Genomic DNA, 8,392 nt, shown 5'->3' with positions numbered 1-8,392 from the left:
TACTAGGATAACGTCAAACAAAAAATCCTGAAAATTTTCAACTAATGGCAGTACCTACTTCTTGGTCAAACTTTTAGGGCTATGCGCCAGTTTATATTTCTCTGGTGACAACTTCATTGTTTTCGCAGGTGTGTATTTAATTTTAGATTTGTTTTTTCACATGAAAACATATTTCAAACTAAATAATATACCAAACTTAATTATTGAAATCCTTTACATAAAAATTCAAGTAAATTTAAGACAAGGTTTGAATTTTTAAATTTAATTAATATTTTCTTATATTTGAAAATTAGTTCTAAGGTAGATGACGGGGTACTTGTGAACACATGTAGGGGCATATGTGAACAGATTCTATATATTTTCCATAATATGGATGTAAGTGTAGGGTTATTTATAAGTGTTAAAAAAGGTGTAAGATTTATAATTATTTTACTACAATCAGTTTGAAAAATTTATTGTTAATTTTCATAACATTATTTTTAAATATTTGTTTGTTTATTTTACTATTTTTATTTTTTAAATTCTTTTGTTTCTAAATAGTTGGCCGAAAATTTAGTGCTGTATAATATTTACAATTTACAAGAAAAAAAGTCATTGTTTTTCTTTAACTAAAACTGAGGTTTAAAATAATTTTAAAACGTATCATCATATTCGTTACGAAACTTAAACGCACTATACAGGGTGTTCCGTTTTAGCCTGCAAGACCTCTATTTTCGCAACCGTTAGTCCTAGATGCATACTTCCAATTGCAAAAATGATAAAAATCACATACGGAGTTAAGATATTCAGTAAATTACCGCCCATTAGCCAGGGCTAAAGCAGAAATACGTGAAATACACCGCCAGCTCAGTCATTTCCAGCCGAGGACTGCAGTTTCGTGCTTATTAGCACTCATCAGCCCGGCATAGGAAAGTGACTGAGCTGGAGATGGAAAAACCTCTTAAGGAAGCCAAGAGTGCGAAACAAACTTCCTTAAGAGGTTTTTCCATCTCCAGCTCAGTCACTTTCCTATGCCGGGCTGATGATTGCTAATTAGCACGAAACTGCAGTCCTCGGCTGGAAATGACTGAGCTGGCGGTGTATTTCATGTATTTCTGCTTTAGCCCTGGCTATTGGCCGGTAATTTACTGAATATACCATGCCTTGCCTTCAATATTCGAGTTGAACCGAACCATTGTTTCGGTCACTCGTCTGGTCTGCTAATTCTATATTAGCTACCAGTTTGTTTCGCACTCTTGGCTTCCTTAAGAGGTTTTTCCATCTCCAGCTCAGTCACTTTCCTATGCCGGGCTGATGAGTGCTAATAAGCACGAAACTGCAGTCCTCGGCTGGAAATGACTGAGCTGGCGATGTATTTCACGGAGTTAAGATATTGAAAGTTTGAAGCAAACGTAAAAATGAGTCAAAAAATACAAAATTTAACTTTTATACGGGCCCTAGGTCCCCTAACTAATATTTAGAGAAATAATCTCCATTGAAAACTATTGCTGACACAAAAAACTTGACATCTGTGTAGAGATGAAAACTGGGGAAAAAATCTTTTTTTTTCCGAAGGGGTTAATTTTCACTCCGGAAAAAATGAATTTTTTCAACTTTTCAGGAAGGTTTAATTGAAATTTTCCGCAAAAAGTGATTAGAAATTTCTCATACATAAATGCTGATGCCACTCCCTCCTTATATGTTAAAATACAGCCTAACTTTAATAATGCAAGTTGTTGTATAATATAATTTGCATATAGATCAAGGAACTATTTTTGCAAAAAAAAAAAAAAAACATCGTTACTGGGCAAGCAATTTTCTATGTAACTTTATTAAAAATGAATAAATTAACAAAACACAAAAAATAATAATATAAGAAGACCTTTAGCAATTAATAAATTGGTTACAAACTAGCCGCCTTTTGAAGTAATACAGAGGTGCAATTGCTTATTGAAATTTTCATTCAAGAGCCGCAAGTCCTTTTATCAATCCTATTCCCTATAAAGCAATTGGTTTAGAGAGTCCAAATTTATGTGCAGTTCAGGGGAGACTTTTAACTCAAAAATAAGTCATACAGGGTAGTAAACGGGATTGAGGTCTAGTGAGTAGAGCGGCTACTCTAAAGACGATATCATGTCAAAAACAATGCGTCTTTCACCACTCTTGTCGTTTTGGCCGTATGAACTGGTGTGGAGTCAAATTGAAATGTCTAGTCCACATTACTATGCTGAAGTGCTCTTAGGTCCATAGAAGTACAACAGCTTCTAAAATATCCTTCTGGTACATCACAGTGATTCCATCACAGACAAAGCCTGACTTCGGATTTTGGAGATGTTTAACATTTTCTGAGGTGCTTGGGAGTGTCTACAGACCAAATCCTATTATTTTGGGCGCTATGGGAGCTGGTTGAACGGTAAATCAGTGAAAGGTATCTCTTCCAGCGTGGACTTGCGGCCCGTCTCAAACGTTTCTGGCATCTATGGAGTCATACGAGTGCCTGAACTTTTTGGAACGCGTAAAACTTCTGTTTGAGCTGTTTTTGTCCTTAGTTGCACTTATCAGTCACAAATTCCCCATCTTACGAACGACTTCTCTATAGGAAACCCAAAGATTTCATTGAACTCCAATTTGGGATACTCTGACGATTAACTGAAATGTTCATTGTTCGTTTTTGTATTTTTGCCAGACATCGACTATCATTTCCAAGCCACTTGAAGCGGCATAACGCATCAAATACTGTTTGCCGAGGCACAATAAGCAAACAAGCTGTTAGACCGGGATCTCTCGCCCTTTTTCGTTATTCATTACTAACAAGCTAATTTTCCGTTAGTAGCTTCATTTTGTCGAGACGCCTAACATTAGCCAGTACAAAAATTTTGTAAGTGGTAGCTAACAGGGGTGACAAGGACATAGTTTGTTGATTTGGCGGTTATCAAATATTTATAACTGTTCTTTTTTATATAATTCTCATAATAATTATCTAAATTAGCCGAAAAAAAATTGTCCTACAAAATGCACGATTTGATCAAAGATGTCCCACTTTTTCAACATGTACTATTTACGAAAACATGAAATATAATTACTAACCAGCTGAGTTTTTTTGGTCAGTTAGTTTATATTTACATAATTTAAGACACACATTGTCCTACAAATTGCGTGGTGTGCTTTTCTGGTCCGACACTCCAAAGTTGTAGTACAAATCCCAAATATAAAAATAATTACTATCAAGTTAAATCTTCGTGAGTAGTTTCGTTTCAATGAGACGCCCAACAGTTTCCTTTGCAAAAATTCTCGATTGTGGTAACTAAGAGGAGGAGTAGGTATATAATATGTTGATTTGATGATAAAAAAAACCCCAGTTAGTAATAAATTTTTTTATTAATTGCCAAAATAATTATTGATATTAGCCAAAAAAATTTGTCCTACAAAATTCAAGATTTTATCAACGAGGTCCCCTCTTTCTAACATGTATCATTAACGAGGTCATGAAATATAATTACTAACCAGCTTAATTTTATTTCATCAGTTAATATTTACATGATTTAACACCCACATTGTGCTACAAATTGCGTGGTACGTTTTGCCGCAAATTGCGTCATTGGAATTTTTAAGGCAGTTTTTTCAAGGGATATTTCTTTCTTTTTTGAGGGCTTTTATTCTGGATGGGTACTCCGTCACACTTACGGGGTGGCCATCGCTTGGGGGTTTAATTTTTTCATGTTATTACAGATTTAGATATCACAGACGAATAAAATGAAGATGAGAGCGATACTAGCAGCGACGATGACGAATATTTGTCTGATGACTCAGATGAAAATTAATTTATTTCTTGTGTAAAAGTAAAATTTTTTTGTTTATATAAGATAATAAAGTTGATTTATTTCAATAAATATATTTTCACTTCACGTTATGTTTTACATGGGAAAACGAAACTAACAATTATTGTAGGACTAGGGATATATACCTGTTATCTCGTAGGACATTGTTTTATTTGGGTACAAAACACACTAATATATCACGTGATATTAGTGTCCTACGGTTAATAAAAAAATGGTCCTGTGGTATTGAGAACTTTGGTAGTGTCGAACCAGAAAAACATTCCACGCAATTTGTAGGACAATATGTGTCTTAAATTATATAAATATTAACTAACTGACCAAAAAAAAAATTCAGCTGGTTAGTAATTATATTTCATGTCTTCGTAAATAGTACATGTTGCAAAAGTGGGACATCTTTGATCAAATCGTGCATTTTATAGGACATTTTTTTTCAGCTAATTTAGATAATTATTATGAGAATTATTTAAAAAAAACAGTTAGTCATAAATATTTGATAACCGCCAAATCATCAAACTATGTCCTTATTACCCCTGTTAGCTACCACTTACAAAATTTTTGTGCTGGCTAATGTTGGGCGTCTCGACAAAATGAAGCTACTAACGGAAAATTAGCTAGTTAGCAATGAATAACGAAAAAGGGCGAGGGATCCCGGTCTATGTCGTTCCACTTGGTTAAACAACTTTAAAATAGCAGGTCTTTTGCTTAAAATTGTAATAAAACGGAAAAACAATACATAAACTAGGAGATATATTGTAAATTATTTTCTAATTAAGTGAGAGACAAAAATAAATAAAACTCATTAACATAAAATAACTTTACTTCCCTTTGATGATGCAATGTTTGTCCGAGTTCCCCCCCCCCCCCGCACCCTGTTTTTGCTAAGCAGAAAAGTGGAATTTGCAGTTGAGTTCAATATATTTGTTTCCGATGCCTTTTTTTTCAGATTAAAAAAAAAAAAAAATAGTTCCCGATCAAATGACCCTTTAACATTTTATTTAAGTAAAATACGTAATAGAGAAAAACTTAGTTGTAATAACCCAGTAATGTTCAAAAGTGCAGGTATGACTACTTTTAATACTGTGCTTAGCATGGCCGTATGAATAAACTGAAACTCCAGTTTAAGTTTTGGTTCAGCTTTAGAAACCATTACGCAGTTTTGGTTTGGGGTTTCTGTTGGGGAAAAAAAAGAAAAACCAATTTAGTTTTGATTTGGACTTAGACTGGATTGGAAAACATTAAAACTCAATAGCTTTCATTTTTAACCGACTTCAAAAAGGAGGCGGTTATCAGTTCATACCGTATGTATGTTTTTTTTTTTTGTTTGTCCACTCATAGCGTCTCACCTAGTGAACCGATTTTGATGATTCTTTTTTTAATGGATAGGGGATGACTCAACTTAGGTCCCATTACTTTGTTTGACCATATTTGTTCTTTAGAAAAAAAAGTTATGGGCAAAAAACAGTTATTTTTGTGCAATTTCCCTATTAAATGATATTGTAGCGAAGTTCACACTTTTCATCCGCGGATAACGGCGGCTCAGTGGTAGAATTATCGCCTCCCACACGAACGACCCGGGTTCAAATCCCGACTAGGACAAAGTGATTTTTACTAAAATTTCGTTTCTACTGTTTCCCGTATTTTCTCGAATGTTCTATTAATTTCTGTATCTTTCCAAGTCTGGAAAGTTTCAGCACTTTCTCAAGTTATATATAAGGAGATGTAACGTTCATTCGTGGTTCTGAATAAAGATCTCGATTCGCTTCATTTGGCTTTCACAAAGTCTTCGCTATCTTCATCTACGCGACAATATGAAACTCATTGTTATAAAAGTTTGGTGCCATATAACAGTAACATTAATAGTAATTGTAATGATAATTTTGAATAAAGGCTTTTCTAAAGCAATACAGTGATATAGAGCAGAACTTCTTACTAGGTAACTTCTTACTTTTACTGAAATATCTACATTTACACTAAAAAGAATGAAATAAAAAAATTTTGAAAAAAAAAATAGAACCGACTTCAAAATTGCTCTAAAAAGTGAAAAATAATTTTATTCTTTAAACACCATCGATAATACTTTTAAACATAATTTTTGAAGTTGGCGCAAAAACAAAAAGTAAAATCCATTGTAACCATGCTTCGTTCATATTTTTATCAAAAAATCATCCAAAGTTAGGAACGAAACATTTATATCGTTACTCAAATATGCTGTCATCAATGCGTAATGCATGTGGTAGTGAAGAAACTGGACCTGGTTAAATTTATACTTGTAGTTGAGTTATGGCTGTGAATGATTTAACGATCGTTTTTGCGCCAACTTCAAAAATTATGTTTAAAAGTATTATCGATGGTGTTTAAAGAATAAAATTATTTTTCACTTTTTAGAGCAATTTTGAAGTCGGTTCTATTTTTTTTTCAAAATTTTTTCAGACAGTAAAGTTACATTGTAAGGAAGGGAAAGCATACTTATTTTTCTTTGAAACAATATCAATCATAAAGTCAGACAAAACAACGTAAGTAGAAGCACAAATTTGTAAATTACAGCAGACACGTGTTTCGGCGTTACAGGGAACGCCTTTTTCAATGCAAAAAATAATGAGCTTATGGATGAAAAGACATCCGACAAAAGCCAAGAGCAGATAAGCATGCAGCTTAAAAGATAAAAACAGCGAATTAGGCAAACACCAATGACAAAGTTATAAACCGATCAGGAACCAATAGGAATGCAAGCAAAGGCCAAGAGCTTTCTCTTAGGTACGAACCCAGAAAGAAGGAATCCAATTGGACAAAGATTAAGCCGAAGCTTAAACAAAAAGAAAAGAAATTGTCAGTAACCGTGAACCGCAAGAAAGGAAAAGCAGAATGGAAAACCATGAAATAAAATAAAAAGAAACAAGAAATATTCGAAAAAAGGAAAAATAAAGATAAATAGAAGAAAATTGGGGGGGGGGGGGGTCAATCAAGACAAAAAGGTAAAAATAAACAACCCCCCAATTTTCTTCTATTTATCTTTATTTTTCCTTTTTTCGAATATTTTTTGTTTCTTTTTATTTTATTAACCGACTTCAAAAAGGAGGCGGTTATCAATTCATACCGTATGTATGTTTTTTTTTTTGTTTGTCCACTCATAGCGTCTCACCTAGTGAAGCGATTTTGATGATTCTTTTTTTAATGGATAGAGGATGGCTCAACTTAGGTCCCATTACTTTGTTTGACCATATTTGTTCATTAGAAAAAAAGTTATGGGCAAAAAACAGTAAATTTTATGCAATTTCCCTATTAAATGATTTTGTAGCGAAGTTCGCACTTCTCATCCGTGGATAACGGTGGTTCAGTGGTAGAATTCTCGCCTCTCACACGAGCGACCCGGGTTCAAATCCCGACTAGGACAAAGTGAATTTTACTAAAATTTCGTTTCTACTGTTTCCCGTATTTTCTCGAATCTTCTATTAATTTTTGTATCTTTCTAAGTCTGGAAAGTTCCAGCACTTTCTCAAGTTGTATATAAGGAGATGTAACGTTCATTCGTGGTTCTGAATAAAGTTCTCGAGTTGAGACTAAAGAGTATTCGCTTCATTTGGCTTTCACATTGTCTTCGCTATCTTCATCTACGCGACAATAGGAAACTCACTGTTATAAAAGTTTGGTGCCATATAACAGTAACATTAATAGTAATTGTAATGATAATTTTGAATGAAGGCTTCTCTGAAGCAAGCATTAAATTTCTTCAAGGGATATTTCGATAATATGGAATCTGGCGCTGTCGTCTCATTTTTGGCGTAAATAATTTTATTTTAGTAACCCTGCTGATTTATAGTAACCCTATGTGAATTATCAAAATCTTCCTTTCTTCAGTGTCATTGATCCATAGTAGGGGTAAACCTAACCTGGAAGCGAGGTGATGCAGTGATTAGGATCTGCTTAGCCTTCACAATGCTACCATTAGGTTTGACTCAACTACTCTGTAGTATTTTTATCGTTGCCGATAACAGATGATCGGGGCTATGTAAGAAAATACAGGATTGCATCATGAGCAACTTAGATGCTGTGGAATGTAAATTAGTTCGGAAAAACGTAATACTTAAATGGTTATAATTAAATTAACTACGCATGATTTCCAGAGAGGAACAAAGATAAGTTTTTAGTGCCAATCGCTTAAAGTTTAACGCGTGTCAATAGTTTTTTTTTTAGTATGGAGCATTTTTAAGAAAAAAATGTGAAGTTTCGTGATGGTAACTTCTTATTATTTCTGAAATACCTACATTTACACTAAAAAGAATGAAATAAAAAAATTTTGAAAAAAAAATAGAACCAACTTCAAAATTGCTCTAAAAAGTGAAAAATAGTTTTATTCTTTAAACACCATCGATAATGCTTTTAAACATAATTTTTGAAGTTGGCGCAAAAACGATAGATAAAATCATTCACAGCCATAACCCAAATACAACTGTAAATTTAACCAGGACCAGTTTTTTCACTATCACATTAATTATGCATTGATGACAGCATATTTGAATACCGATATAAATGTTTCGTTCGTAATTTCGGATGCTTTTCTGAAAAAAAATATGAAC

This window comes from Uloborus diversus, chromosome 3 (assembly GCF_026930045.1).
Source record: "Uloborus diversus isolate 005 chromosome 3, Udiv.v.3.1, whole genome shotgun sequence".
In the NCBI taxonomy this organism is placed as follows: domain Eukaryota; kingdom Metazoa; phylum Arthropoda; class Arachnida; order Araneae; family Uloboridae; genus Uloborus; species Uloborus diversus.
Note: the sequence above shows the minus strand (reverse complement) of the source record.